General features: G+C 32.5%; 1 long non-coding RNA gene across 1 annotated transcript in view; it reads left to right on the top strand.

Moving 5' to 3' along the window:
* Nucleotides 1-16545, top strand: part of LOC141572842 (uncharacterized) — a 214144-nt gene that overhangs the window by 59410 nt on the left and 138189 nt on the right. The window contains exon 2 of the long non-coding RNA XR_012498335.2: nucleotides 989-1041. This is a non-coding gene — a long non-coding RNA (uncharacterized LOC141572842). The remainder of the gene's footprint in view (nucleotides 1-988; nucleotides 1042-16545) is intronic.

Genomic DNA, 16545 nt, shown 5'->3' on the forward strand with positions numbered 1-16545 from the left:
CATTATATTTTCTGCTCACATTTAGTTTTCCCAGTCTTCCAATTTATATGTGAAAATATGTGACTGGAGATAAAATGGTCATTTAAAAATCCCAATGATTATTACTTTTGAGATACAATAAAGAGATTATATATATATATATATATATATATATATATATATATATATATATATATATATATATATATGTATATATATATGTGTGTGTGTGTACATATGTGTGCATATATATGCATATGTATGTATATATATATACATATATATGTATGTGTATATATACATGTATATATGTGTGTGTGTGGATGGATAGATAGATAGATAGATATGGATAAGATTTATGTAGTAGTTCAGTCATTAAAAACAGCCAATATAGGAGCAATTTAAATATACAAAAAAATTCTAGTTATCTAGCAAGTGATTGTAAAGCTCTAAACAATAAGAAAATGTGTTGTACAATAAACTGCCTCCCATGTGTAACTATTTTATTCCTTTGGAATGTTATATATATATATATATATATACACACACACACACACACACACACACACACACAACTTCAATGCTTATCTTTGAATTTGGATTCTAATTATGACAGTTAGTTAACTGAAGTCTGTTGGCCCCTCAAGGATGCTATGAACATTATGTTCATAAGTTGTTTTGATATCCTTAGAAGAAATACATGTAAATAATATGCATTGTTGGGAATAGAAAAGCTTTACCATGGGAATTTTCACTGCTAGATTGTTTGTATAATGCCAGCAAGATAATTCAGGTGTGATTGGGGAAAGCAATCTTTGAAATGTGTATTGTAACAGCCAGATTATTTTTTATATTGTCTTGGAAAACACACTATTAAATCTGAACCGAGATGAGGTACTGTATATAATGTTGCTGGTCTCTTCAACCAAAACCAGGTATAAGTGTGAAATTGCAAAATTTATTTTTCAATTCAACTTCTAATTTCTCTTCTGATTTCTTCTCATGACAGACACTAATCGCCATGTGAGTCATACTGGACTTCCATGATTGCTCACATTCAGGGTAAGTGACCATATTAATCCAAAGATTCAACTCAAAGCAGATTCCCATGAATCATAGATCCTATTGTATCTATCACCAAACTTTATTAATAATACTAAAAAAGTCAGAAAGAACAAAACAGAAATATTGCATTTCTTTTTGAAGAAGGTTGAAACTATTCCCTTCACTCACTTTAAAACGTTGGTTGTGGTAAATTTGTGTTGTCACAATATGTGGAGAAATATTGTTCTCAAAGGAAGCCATGTCCATTTTGTTGCTCCTCAATTTTATATTTCGTTCGTTGCCCAGAAAGAACGGTAAGTCACTATTTCTCATTCTTCATAAAGTAAAGTTAATCCATAAACCAAATTATTTTTTGTTTTTATTTAATTTTTTGGCTTTGCTTTTATTTTTTGTTTTAATAAGAAATGAAGATGGACCAGCTTTTTTCCCCCTATAAAGCTGTTTTAAAGCAAGGACTCTCCATTTTATTTCTGTAGTAAAAATCATCAGCCTGTGCACAAAGAGTTACTTCTTAGACTCTGTTACTTGCATTTTGGGCTACTTGATATTGTCTCACATGTCAAAACAGAACTGTGATTCTGCTCATTTATAAAACAATCATTTCCCTCTGTTATTAAAACTGGACATGTTTATTAATATGACTGCAATTTCACTGACCATTTTGTTTTCCTCTCCTGCCATTAAGACTATCAAATTAAATTTTCCTTTGAAGCATCATAATATACCATTCTAGAATTTCAACATAATTATTTTTATAACTGCCATATCAATGCTAGGATTCCAAATTTATTCAATTATTTTGACCGTGGTTTCACTTGTGTCATTGATTATATTTACAATAACTAATATAAAATTCTCGCCTGTTAGTTTGGATATCAGAATCATCTCTGGGCATATTTTGTATTGTCTGCCTTTGATCTTAAGTAGGGGTTCACCTTTTCCTGTGTTCATGTGTTTACAAACTTTTGATATTGTTTTGCTCATTAGTGATTGTACATTATAAAGACCTTGGATTTTGCTACCTGTATTTTAAAAGTGTTTAATTTTGTGCTACAAAGCAGTTAAATTATGAACTTACTTCTTTTGTGTGGAGATTTGTTCAGTTAAGTCTGCTTCAGTTTTGCTTTTAGTACTTGATAAGTGCCTTAATTCTTGGACAGTCTTTCTTTTAGAACTTTAAATGAAAGCTCAAAGTGTGTACCTTTTTTCTCTAACTTGTGAAACTCCAAACTCTTTTTCTCCTGCATTAGGAGTCAGCAGAAATATCAGCTCAGTGATTTAAACTTTCCATTTCATGCTTTCTAAAGTTGGGATGCTGGGAACCTCCCCTAAACAAGCACGGTTCATGGGACGTTCAGTATTATGAGGCATGTTTATATTCATATGTCAGGCATGATCCTCTGTGGCTCCTCGTATTCCAGGACTTTCTCAGCTTGTAACTGCTTTGAGATGTCTGAACTTGGTTATCTGACATTTCAAACCAATAAGCTCATCTTTCTTTTGTATTTCTAGCTTCTCTGTACTGTATAGACCAGACTAGGGGAAAAAGTGATATAAATTGAATTTTCATTAGTCAAAAGCTGAACCCTCCCTAGCTTCCCTTTTATCTTGTGTCTTCTCCAATTGTTTTAAATAGTTGGTTTGAATACATATTTAACCTAAAATTAATAACTAATTAATAATTAAATATATTATGTCTAGGAGATAATCTAAGCTATTAAAATTGTAATGCTTTTTCCACAAAGCTTTCTTCAAAACTCATAGGACAAAGACACATAAAACATCAATTAGAATGTAGAAAATAGGAAGAACAAAATTAGCAAACCTGACATAATAGACAAAAAGAGCCGTTTTTACCAACATTAAAAGAGTAAATATTGTGTTCAAATGCATTATTAATGCATTTAATTAATGTTGAATTATTTTCCAAAGTTGATCATATACTGCACCATAAATAAAGACTTAAACATTTCAAGGAACTCTCAGGGTATGTTGTTTGATGAGAGTAAAATGAAACTTAAAACAATTTTTAAAATTTGTAAAAAATCCTCACTTCTTTGAAAATTATTCAAGATCTCAAATGATCCATAGATCAAACAAGAATCACAGAAATTATGAAATAATTCTAACTGAATTATTACAAATAATTAAACCTTATGGGCTATAAAAAGAGCTGAGTTTAAATGTATATATTGAAAATATATGACATTCAATGACCTTATTTTATATCTGAAAGCATATGAGGAAGTAGAACTAATTAATCTCATAAAGTAAAAGGAAAAGTAGTAACAATAGGAGCATCAATCAATAAAATTGAAAATAAACTTACTTTAGGCTCAGCAAAGCAGATAATTATTTGAAGTAGCTAATAAAAGTTATAAACCTCCGGAAAAAGTGTTAGGAAAAGAAAGAGAGAGAGAGAGACCAAACATTTAGAAAAACACATCTTACTATGATTGACTAAAAAAAAAATAAAATAAAAATTGAAGTAATCCAATATTCTGGTAAAGAAATTGAATTCCTATCAAAAAGTTTCTCAAAATAAAAAAAGTGTAGACTTACAAGCCTTCACTTGTTAACTTTAACAAAACAAAATAAAATACAAGTATTACAAAATTCTTTCAGAGTATTGCCTCATTTTTTAAATGAGTACACATAACGTTACTATAAAACCTGGCAAGGAACTTACTTACAAGAAAGTTAGCTTATTAGTCAATTTTATCCATAAAGAGATTCAGAAATTCTAAGCAATATTTTGGCTGAATAAGTATAATGTTACACAAAAGGATGATACATCATGATCAATTAGGATTAATTCCAAGAATGCAAGTTTTAATGTAATATTTGCATATAACATAATATTTTAACATATTAATGGAGTAAATGGGAAAAATTATACTATCAATTCAACATTTGCTGGACATTTGTTAAAAATTAAACATAAATTCATTATAAAATCAAGTGCCAATTAGAAATAGAACTACCTTAATGAGATGTTAAACTTATTCCACAACTGTGGAAATCTGTTTGGCAATATCTGAATGAAGTAGATGTTATTTACATGCTCAGTACAGTACAGAAATTTCATTCTTTAGTAAAAGTCCAGTGGAAATGAGTGCAAATATCCACCAAAAAATATGCACACGAATATTGTTAAAAGATGAACTGAGGAATATTAAAGTTTTTAAGAGTTTATTTCAGGAAACATCAATTTGAATTGGGCATTGCCAAACTGGAAGTGGCTAGGAACACTCCACAGATGGAAGATAGGGGAAAAACTTTATACAGAAGATGGGGAACTTAACCAAGGAACTTACTGTATTGGCTGTAACTTAGGCGGTTTCCTTATTTGAAAAAGCCTACTTGGCTGTTTGTCATTGGTTGTCTTTAGGTTTTGATTTCCTAACCTTGAGGTATTTATTTACAGGCTTAGGTTTTGATTTGCTAATGTAGGCTGCTGAAGCATTAGAACCACCTCAGTCTAATGACTTCCTTGTTCAATTAATTTAACATTATTTAATATCAGTGTTATTCATAATCACCCTTATTGGAAACAGCACAAATTTCCAAAAAGAGAAGATAGTTAAATAAGTTACATTGTTTTCATGTGATGGCAAATGATACTATAATGCCAATGAAGAAACAAGTACGTAGAATTTAGAAAAAAGAGAATTTAGAAAAAACAATGATGGATTACACGAATAAAATGAGACAACAAGTATTGTATGTAGACATTATAAGGTATACAGAGTCAGCTGCATCAGTGTGTAACTTGTGCAGTTACACAAACACCATACCTTGCTTCATGTTCTGCTATCAGCGTCTTGAAATATTTAATGAGTTTTGTACAAGTGTTCCAGCCTTTTCATTTTGCCATGTCTCTCTCAAATTATGCAGCCAATCCTGACAATATAATTCCATTTACAAAAATGCAAAGAGAATAAGGTCACACTAATACATGGAGTGTAGTTATCTTGGGGGGGAAAAAGATTTGGTGATTACTGGGAAATGGTCTCTCAATATAAATATGGAAATATTATTTTTCTATATCTGGTTGCTGGTTACATAAGTAGGCTTCATTCATGATGATTCATTTAGCACTTTTGTGTATATATGTTATACTTCAATTAAAATGTTTTAGGAAAGACTGATGCTGATTTTTTTAATGATATTTATTGGAAACCAGGTATCTTAAAATTCTCTTTGAAAAACAATAGCTATGAGGTCCAGAACTTGGATATCAATAAGCCTATTTCATTTTCTGTCTTAGAAAATAAAATCAGTGAAAGGCTGATTCCATTACATTATCTGTATTTTTCACTAAAATATATTTTTGTGGGCTGGTTAGTTGTAATCCCTCTAACTTTGAAAGAGAAGTATATTAACTACTTGTCACATTGGGATGTTAACATACCTGAGAATTAGTAAAGGGAATGGGAATTTTATGTTTGATTCCTTTATTCTTATAATGTGCATGTCCCTAAAATTACATGAGATTAAATTAACCAGCAGTGTTCAAAATTCAGAGGAAGCAATAAAAAGCATTCTATTTCATCCAGGCAAAGCAATCGTGCCTGATTAAACTAAATATGTCTTCCACTGGGTCTTTAAGTGGTGGCGCTGCTCTTTGTGCTTCTTTGAAAATTAGTGTGTCATATGGGAAAATCTTAAATGGGAGATGATTGCCTCAAATATATATTTTTTAATAGATTAGGATTTTTCTATTTAAGTGCCCCATATTATACTGTATGCTTTGAACCTGTGGTTTTGGGACACACTGTGGATTTATTTTTCAGAAATGATTGCAACTGAGGAAGAAAACTTTAATGGACGAATCAATACAACTAGATAAAGCTAGTTTTAGTGAAGAGATATCGGTCATTTTAAATTCTTTATCTGTCAATTATTATTAATACATCAAAGAGTAAGTGCTAAAAAGGGTTTTTTATTCCTATAGAACATCAAAAATCTTTCTCCTGCTTTAGATGTGTACAAATCTCTGTACATCTGATATGCAGTCATGTTGATGGAATTGTAGCTTATTTTATGAATAATTTTCCAGAAATAGATTTATTTTCCTTTATTTGAAACAATCAAAAATTGAATACAACTGAGGAATGTACATTGATTTTTGTTGTTTAAGATTCTACTTTTGAGCTTATAGTGGCTTTTGTGCCCAGAAACTGTTGACACAGTTATCACATTTATCGCTGAAGAGTTTTCATAGATTTGAAACTGTCATAGACGACAGAGCAGGGATATATTAAATTTTATTTTCAGAAAACTGAAAAAAAAACAGAACAAAACAAAAACACACTACAACCAGTGTTGGTGGAATCTGACAGTCTTTGAAATCCTGCTTTTCTCCCTCACTATCAGCCTGTGATCACAGATCAACAATATCCACTTTATCTCTGATTGCAGTAGCCAAGACTCTATAGTTAATGTTCTGATTTCCCAGCAGCGCTACATTATTGGAAGTTGTGCTTCAGGGTGTCTATTTTTTTTCTTTCTTAAACATACTACTCACTCTTGGTTGACCCACTTTACCTCACAGTGAAAAAACTGCCTTTCCAGTCCTCAGCCAGAGGACTGAAGCATTGCAGTGTTAAGTTTAGGCCGTGATGACCATTGAATTTCAGAGCTCAGTGCTGGGCCATCCTATCCCCCACCCAGGCCAACCCCCTCTGGGGGAAAGGGCACAATTAACTTTATCAGGGTAGAATACAATATGGTTATTAAGCTTTCTTTTCACTAACAGAATGCTGTTCTACTTCCCAAAAGAAGAGGGAATGGAAATAATTTGTATCATTGAACAGTGCATGCCACAATGTTTGCCAAACTAGAGAATTAGCTATAATTTGAAGTAAAATCCATCCAGACATAACACGAAAAGGCACAGAAACAATACAGCACAATGACGACAGAGGGGAGCTTTGGGTCAGAGATGAATGAGTAGTGCTGAAAACAGATGATTCCTTGGTCAAAACAGAATGTGTGTGTGTGTGTGTGTGTGTGTGTGTGAGAGAGAGAGAGAGAGAGAGAGAGAGAGAGAGAGAGAGAGAGAGAGAGAGAGAGAGAGAGAGAGAGAAAGAGAGAGAGAGAGAGAGAGAGAGAAAGAGAGAGAGGTGTAGAGATCCAAACATTATATTATGCTTCTGCAGTAAAATCTAAATCCGGGGAACTGTTGTTTGAGAGAATGAAGAATATCATTCAAGAAAGAGCTAATCTGTAAATTTGATCACCTTGAGGTTCTTAGTGAAGGAATGGAAATATTATCTGCAACAGAATAAGGATGCAGGAAAGAGGATGGTTCCATGCTGTGTGCTTCTTAGACAGAGGGATTCTCAAAAACATTCTTAAAATCATGAATTTCAGGGGTTTTGATTTCTCTTTCACCTGCAATCATGAAAGGTCAATGACATATAGGAATCCGCACATGCTCAATAATATACAAATTCTGTTAAATTTGTGTGGTAGGCTAGGAAAGAATTAGAAGAAAGAGAAAGAAAATCACTAGATTTACTGAGACAAAAATGTAACCAGGTTTTGTACACATAAAACTAATTTTTAAAAAAAATGTAACCAGTTCTGACAATTAAGTTTGCAAACTCATCTTAGAAAAAGTGCTACATACCTCATTGTTGAATATCACTATGGTCACTTTCGAAGTACTCTCCTTGGGAAGCTATGTACCCACACCAGTATCTAGTCCACCCTTCATAGCAATTTTGCAACTCTTTTTCTGAAATGACTATCAGAGTTGTCGTCATATTACCCTTGATATCCTGAATGTCATCAAAGGGTCTTCCTTTCAATATTTCCTTTATGTTCAGGTAAAGAAAGAAGTCATTGGGGGCCAGATCAGGTGTTCCAAAACAGTGATTTGTGTACTGTCTAAAAACTCCCTCACAGACAGTGCCATGTGAGTTGGTGCATTGTCGTGATACAAGAGCCATGAATTGTTGGCCAAAAGTTTAGGTCATTTAACTTTTTCAAATAGCCTTTCAGCACTTCCAAATAGTAAACTTGGCTTACTATTTGTCCAGTTGATACAAATTCATAATGAATGATTCCTTTGATATCAAATAAGGTTAGCAACATCGGTGCAACAAGTTTGCAAACTTAATTGCCATGCCTCGTATTCTGCTTATATATAACCCACTAGAATGAATGACAAAAAATATTCTTTTATTTCAGCCTGATATAGTATAAACAAGCATCTTTTTAAATATGACTTGAGATTTTATTAAAGTTTCCATTTATGCATTCTGCCACCCCTCTTAATTTACCCCCTCTGTTTGTCTTGTGGACCACTGGTGAGCTAAACGGAAATTCATTATGATTTTTTAAAAATTCCTATGTTTTATAAGAATAGCCTGTCTTATTCAGATGGAGAATTTATGAAATTTTATTCAGAGCAAAAGTAGCTTATTGCATACCTACTGAAATTGAAAAATATCAACTCAGTGGTTTGCAGAAAACACTGAAATACCTACAGCATGAAGTATTGAAATAATTATAGTCATTTTAAAAGTGATGAATTTCTCATTGATTATAATAATGGATTGAGGTGAGGGCATCTTCTTTGTATCCTAAGAAGCTTCACATACAATGAAGGATAATACTAAGAAACAGTTATGTAGGAAAACAATTTCTCACTGTAGAAAATCAAGTTGCATTAATAAAATCATATAAGATAACCAAAGAGCCTCTCTTCCAGGAATATGATTGTTAATGTCTGGTTAGAGGATGGATTATTAGTTGTTTCCGTTCCTTTTCTCACTTGTTTCTAGATGGTTGTAAGCACTTCAAATTTACTTTCTCTATTTTAAAAATTCATCTGAGTATGTTGGCTCGCCCTTATGGTTCACAGAGCATGTCTGTGGGCTGCTTAGACAATTCTGTGCCAAAGGAGTCCCTGTATTATTTTTTATTCCCTGGGGAACTGAGCCTTTCTTTATCTCAAGTCTCCTATTAAATTACTATATGTGGTGTATATTTTAATGAAACCCTTGGCATTGAGTGCATGAACCCTCCTATTTCTGAGGGTTTTCTGACTGGGACTGGAGGGAAGCTTATGAGTTAGAGATAGAATGTAAAATTACAACTAAAGTTGTATGCATTCAGCCGTTTGCTTTCTATATACTTATTCCACTCAACAACCGCCTTGGAGGTGGCTTCTTTACCTTCCAGTTGTACACGCCTCCATGATCTCTCTTCTTCATTGCAAACATGTATTCAAAATTCAAATTACATTCCGTAGTGCCCATTTTAGCTGGTACTATTGATATATGAAATAAATAACACTTCTCTTCAAGTCTTTCTTTATAGAAAGTCATGAATAATGGATTGAACTAAGTAACAAATTAGGTATACATGAGGCAAGTAGTAGAGTTTAAAACATCAATTGTTAAAGGTTATTTGTGTTTTAACACTGACATCACCTAGTGACCAAAGATTAATTTTACCAAGTTATCATTTGAAGTTCTAGTGACCAGTTGGGTTGCTATCTCTAAGAAAAATAGCAAAACATGACATGAGTGAAATCCCCAAAACTGTGACTTTTATTTAGGGAAAGATATGGAGACTTAATTTTGTGCATGGTTTATGTCTATACATCTGATCTAGAAAGTTTTTTTTTCAAGTTTGGATTAAATTTGGTACAAGGTGTTACTGGCAACTTAGTAGTTCATACTGCACATTCATAAGCACATACAATATCGTTAGTGAAATGCTGAGAGTCAGATCATTTTCTGAGGCCATAATATGTTTCTGAGAGTAATTACAGATAGAAACCAGTGATCTATTGCATGTAACAGAATATAATAATCTTTCTTGCATTTTGGAATGTTTAACCATTAATTCATTTATTCATTCGTTCATTCATTCATTCATAAATTTATAACATAGAGAACAACAGCAGAAAGATTACTCTTTGCAAGACACTGCATTAGGCACTGAAAAGAAACCCTGCCCCTGCTTTCAGGGTTTTTGTTGTTGTTGTTGTTTTGTAACAAGAGGGGCAGACGTTAAGCAAAGATTATAGAATTAATGTAAATGAGAGTAGCGCTACAAAGGCAAAATATGGAGTGCTGTAACAATACTATTTATCAGTATTACCTATACAGCATTCCTCAGGTTATAAAATGGACTAAAGGTGTTGTTGGATTTTCCTATGGAAAAGGCAGCTGACGCACAGAGCATACTTGCATGTTTTACTGCCTATGGCTGAGCAGTGGTTTGTAGATAGAAATGTAACAAAATATAGTGATGGCAAACCTCCAAATTTAATTGGTTCTTAAGGCATATCAATAACCTGTGTACTAGAATAATTCTTAATGAAAGGCCCCTTACGTCTTTTACATTGATTCATGTATTTACTTATGCTTTCATTCATTCTATATTCTCACTTATTTTCTTCTTTCTCACATTTCTTTAATGTGAGTTTTCTGGAATTACTATCTCATACCAATCTGTCATTGTGTTTAGATGTGGATCTAAAATAATGTGAGTTAATTAAAGTAAGAACTTTTGGCCATGCATTTGTTCTCTGTGTCCTGTTGTTTTCCAGCCATTCAACCTGTGGCAGTCACTGAGAGAAAGCATGTGCAACCAAGAAGAGGGAAGATGTGGTTTGCTTTAGATTGCAAAGTAGAGATGTTTTTAATTGGTATTTTAACCACAATAGAAAGACTATAGTCTAAAATTTATGTTATTATTTGCAAGAGCTGGCACTTTTGAGAGAGAAAATATGTATTATATGTATATAATAATATTAATGATATAATGGTGATATATACATCATATGTATATCATATATTCCTATACATTGCACTACATATATATATATTTAATTACATGTACATGAATGCACATCCTTATACATTTAATTGTATGTCCCTATTACATATTATATATATACATATATATATATGTGTACATGTATATATGTACACATATATATGTGTGTACCTAAGTTGCTGTAACATATTATTTTTAACAACCAAAGACAAAAATACTCTGAGACTATCTGTATGATTTGGCTTCGTCCTATGTCAGTAGGTGTCTATTTCTGTCGCTTTAGAATCCTTTTCCTGCCTTCCTGTGCTATGTCGTAAAAGTGGCTCAAACTTCTTTCCCTCCTTTTGATGAAATTGCATCTTAGAGCCATTTTTGCACTTTTATCTGGTCAAGTGTGGCTCTAAGAAACACTATAATTTATTCAGCACAATACATGCCATGGATTTTCTGCCTCTCACCCTTTCTTCATCCTTTCTCACTCTCCCACACATATGTAGGCCTGTCATCCACTCTGTACCTCTTCCCACCTACCAGTCTGCTGCTGTTAATTGTTTGTGCCCTCCTTTGGAGGAAAAGAGATTCAGAGCCCAGGCCTATGTCTTGCCTCTGTTCTTAGTGCACAAGCAGCAGCTGAGAGAGGCACCCCGAAAAGGCCATGGGAGGCTCACTCTATGGTCGACTTTTATAGCAGGTGCTCTTTTATTCTGGACCCTGAGGGATCCATTTTGTAATTTTCTTACCTGTTATCAAGCCCTTTCACTAGAGAGAAATTTAGTGGGGTTTGTAAAAATATTTTGCCAAAGTGAGAAATAGCATTGTAAACTGTTTTACAATGTAGCATTACCACTTGTAAACTGTTGTAAGCTTTCATATTATCCCAACAGCTTTACTACAAGAAGCTGCAAGGGTTTTCAGTGTGAAGTTGATCTTATTTTAGCCTCAGAAGCTTTCAATTAGTTGCTGCCTTTGTTTCATGAGAAATTAACTTTGATTAGCAGATTTCTTTGTTGACTTGGTTGCTCAGACCACGTTGTAACAGAACAGCTAATTTGCTGTCCAGCTGCTTCTCTCTTGCATTAAATATGGCTAGAGTATTACAGAAATCTTGCTTATATTTAAGTAATTATAAAATGAGCCAAAAGTTTTATCATTTATAGGTCATTCTCTTTGTATAACTCTCACCTTGCTCCTTTGCTTAAGCTTGAATTCAGTTACTACTTCTTAATCTTCATGATCAATAGTTCAATGCGATCTACAAATGTGGTACCTCAGCATGAGAAATGTTAAAATCTCTATAACAGTGAATGTGCTTCTAGATAAGGTAAGTTGATTTTAATGGAATTTTTATATATATTTTTAATGGGCATAAGGATTGATGTTTTGAAAATCAATCTGTCTCAAAAGCTTCCCTTGATGAGCATATGCACTTATGTTTCAATAATATGGCCTCTCTTTCACTGTCACTGTGCCTTCAACAGCAATAATAAGTTGATTGTTTTGATATTTGCCCAGTGCAATGTCATAGTCACCTTTTAAATCTTTGAGAATCATACTTTAAATTGAAACTTCCAATAGAAAAGCACTTCTAAACTTAGAAATATAAATTATTCAATCTTAAATTGAGTTGAAAAGTTATCTGTATGGATGCCATGACTGTTTTACAATGTTTTCTGACAAAGAGACCATAGGCAGATTTTCGCAGTGATTTTGTCATTGCAAGGACTAAGCAAAATTAAGTTTGTATTTTTCTCCTTCTGTGTCATTTCTATACATCTTGCCTATTTCCTGAGACCCTAATTCCTACATCCTCATTCTGCATCTACTTCATTAGTAACACTGCCCTCCTGAGGTTAAATGTGGGATTTTAAATGCTCAAAAGAATGAACCATCACGGATGTAATTTTAAGCACTAACAACCAATCTAGGTAAAGAACATTTTATTTTTAGATGGGGTTCTTGTGCCTTCAAAATAAGACTGTAATGGGGGCTGCTTATGGTGTTCAACTGTAAGGCCAAACTTAGTCTGTGACTCTATTTAACCTTTATTACACCTTAAACATGTGGCTTGAGGAAAGAAATAAAGAATACTTACTTACACACTCAAACATATACTACTTATGGCAAAATTGGCTTTACGTTTGTAGTTAGTGCATTTAAACATTGTACATTTAATAAGAAAACATAAACCTCTTATACTAGTAAATATTCATAAAGTATATTTTTCATTGGATTTGTATATTTTATTATTTGGATGATCTTTAATTTATTGCACCAAGCCCTAAAACTGGATATAATGTTCATATAAAAATACTGTTATACAGTGCTGCTAAGAATATCTTTATAGCTTATTCTTGGCCTACTCCTTTCAAATATTTGTTTCAGAAAAATTCTCCAAAATTAGAAATAAAAATGTAATAATATTTGTAGATTAATACTTAAATCTCTTTTTATCTCTTCATAAAGAACTTTTTGAGATTATTTGAGGACGATTACATATTTTTTATAGGGTCATGAAGATTTCCATTGGAACAATTCATTTTCACCTTTAAATTTTGGTCATTTGGCACATGGTTACTTTAAAGAAGAGCTTAACAAAGAATTGGTGAGTTTTGATAGATATAACACTTGCCCCATTTTGCTAGGTCCTGACCTTGAGTAAGATTTATTTCTTTTTATATATACTCCAGGATATTTATTGAACTGTTGGTTAAATAACATTTGCTCATCTTTTTTCAGCAACAGTAACAAAATTAAATCACATTGAAAAAAATCACTTGACTTTATTTTGCCTTGTATGGATCTGTTCTTTACATTTCCCTGTAAAGTCTGCATCCAAATGTGAAATAAGATACTTAATTTTATTTCAGTTATATCTTTGCTCATATCTAAACTTACAGTTTGAACAGTGTTGAACAGACATTATTTAAACTAAAAATAATTCACAATTAGAAGGCAGTCACTTCATTTTAAATAACTGCACAATTATCTTTGGTTGTGAATGTGTAGGTGTGTACTGGAAAGAGACAGAGAAAGAGAGCCAGAGCACGAGAGAGAGAGTTTGGTTGAAGAAAGGAAGCAGAGTTAGACACAGAAAAAAAGTTATAACCCCTTTCATGAAATGAAAGTATTTCTATTTTAAAAATAAAGGCATTGGATAGTGTTTTGTAGTAAAATAAATACTCTATTTTAAGACAGGAAAATAGGGATCTATTCTTTACCAGAAATATGACTAAAAAAAATGAAGTAACCTGTGTATTTAAGTTTTTAAAAAGATTATATATATATATATATATGTATATATATATATAATTTTATATATTATAAGCATATTTTTATATTATTATATATTATATATTATACTATTATATATTATAAGCATCTTTTTTATATTATAAGCATTTAGTATCTCATACTTTTTATATATTAAAAGATTTTATATATATATATACACACACACACACACACTGATATGTCAGTATATACTATTGTTAGTCATTATTTAAAGGAATACAAATTAGGATAAAAATTAAAAGCAAAAGTTACGAAAGATATTTTTAGACTAGTAAGTATAAATGTTAGACACTAATGGAAGCTAATTAAAAATTCAATGTTGCCTAGTAAAAAGAAACAGAATAAAATGAATTTATTGACTCAAATGTCTAAATAGTCCAAGGTTAAGTCAGATTCCAGCTTTATTCATGGTTCAAATGTCCACACTCTCTATCTGCATCATGAAATCACATATAATGACCACTATTATTGAAGCTCAAATCATATCACTTATTCCTGGAGAAGAAAAGTTTGGATTCTTTAATAACTCAAACCAATTCCCAAAATAATGATGGGAGATGAGTCATGCCTGCTTCCAGTATCAATGAGTTTTAATAAGATCGTACTATGTCACCTACCACCTTGGTTTAAGTCAAGTACTAGACCAAAACAGCTAGGCTGAGAGTGGGAGGAGATACATTTCTCTGAAGCAAAATTTAAGGAATGTTGCCCCCAAGAAAATGTAGGAAATGCAGAGGAAAACAAAATAAAAATCAGCACAACCAGGGAGGGAGTGACGGAGGGAGGGAAGGAAGGAAGGAAGGAGTTATATTTTATAATATGGTATATTCATTGACCAAAAAGAGTGACACATCATTTATACAGGAGTTGTAGCTGCTTCTTAGGTAAATGTGAAGGCAAACTTATATTATCACAATCTCAAACTGTAAATCACAGCCAGGAACCTGTGCCTGGAATGCCTTGGCTTTGAGGAAGTGTTGGCACTGAGCAATGGGAAGACTTTGATTACACTTTGGGGATATGTGCAGTGAACATGGAGCTGTGTTTCCCGGAAGTGAATGTACCTTTGGACGTGACAGAAATTAATCTAAGGTATCCGAGTAAAAGTTCTATTGTATGTGAAATATCAAAAACTTAGAGGCAAAACCCATGATAAGGATTTAGTGTGAAAAGAGGTGAGTGATTTACATGTTACCATGTCAAGGAGGATGGTCAATCGTCCCACAAGTTTTAACACAAGAGGTCAATAAAAGGATTTGAATATTTTTCAGTTTCTTAGTAGTACATTATTTTAACCCAAATTCAGGTTGCAACTGAAAGAAATCTCTCTGAAGAGAGCTTATATTTCCTAAATGGATGCATTTGGCTCTTGGTAAATCTCTTGCTTTGGAAAAATATTCTTGTTTTCAAGAATATGTCTACAGAAGGAGTAGGAAATAAGCAAAACTAAACAAGAAGGCACCAGAAAGGTAGGCAGATCTGAGTGTAAGTTTAGGAGATCTGCATAGAATAGAGTGATCACAGGGAGAGAAGAAAACCGTATGCTAAGAAAGTAAAGAGCCTGTGAAATGGGGAAAGTGTAGGTTAAGAATGGTATGGTACAAAAAGACAACATGCACAAAACTCCAAATGCTTTTGCACTAATAAGTTCATAGCTCTGGGAAAATTTACTATAGCAATGGATTGGTGGTGGGCAGGAAATTAAATTATAGAAAAAAAGCTATCATTCTTGTACACTTAGTTGGTAGACCAAGATTCATGTAAAATACATGTTATGTAGCCTTCTATCAGGTTGAATAAAACTCTGAAGTATTTGGGAAGTTTAGAAATATTTCTCTGGAGGTGTTTAGCATCTCATAAGAAATAGCTTTGGTGATCTTTCTTGAGGCAACAGGTAGATTAAATGTCCTTTTAAAATTCTTTTCATATTAATGATTCAATGGTATTTGCTTTTAAGTTTAGTATAAAAGTATTTATACTTCAAAGCCAGTGACCTTTATGATTTTTTAAAATTTTGTTATAGTTTTATTATTTATTAGGGAAAAACTTTAGTCACTGCATAATAAGAATAATGTACTATTATAGAATAATTGAATTTTCTTTTTATCATTTGTTATTGTTGTTTTTGATGGCAGGGTACATAGTCCATCAAAAGTGGCATGTAGAATGTATTCTAAACATCATGGGTTTTTGGTGGTTCTCTATTTGTTTAAATATAACATCACCTACCTGTAATACCATGATGCCTTTTGCCTGTCTTCGTTCCAATACAAAGGCTATTGATGATGTCACAATTGAGAAACTGTAGCTTTGTATTGTACTTTGAAATTAGGAATTGTGATGCCTGCTTTCAGCTTTTTTTCCCCCCTCAAAATGGCTTGGCTGCCCAAAATCTTTAGTGGTTTT

The sequence above is a fragment of the Rhinolophus sinicus genome, chromosome 15 (assembly GCF_057876585.1).
Source record: "Rhinolophus sinicus isolate RSI-liver-muscle chromosome 15, RSI-T2T, whole genome shotgun sequence".
Lineage (NCBI taxonomy): Eukaryota > Metazoa > Chordata > Mammalia > Chiroptera > Rhinolophidae > Rhinolophus > Rhinolophus sinicus.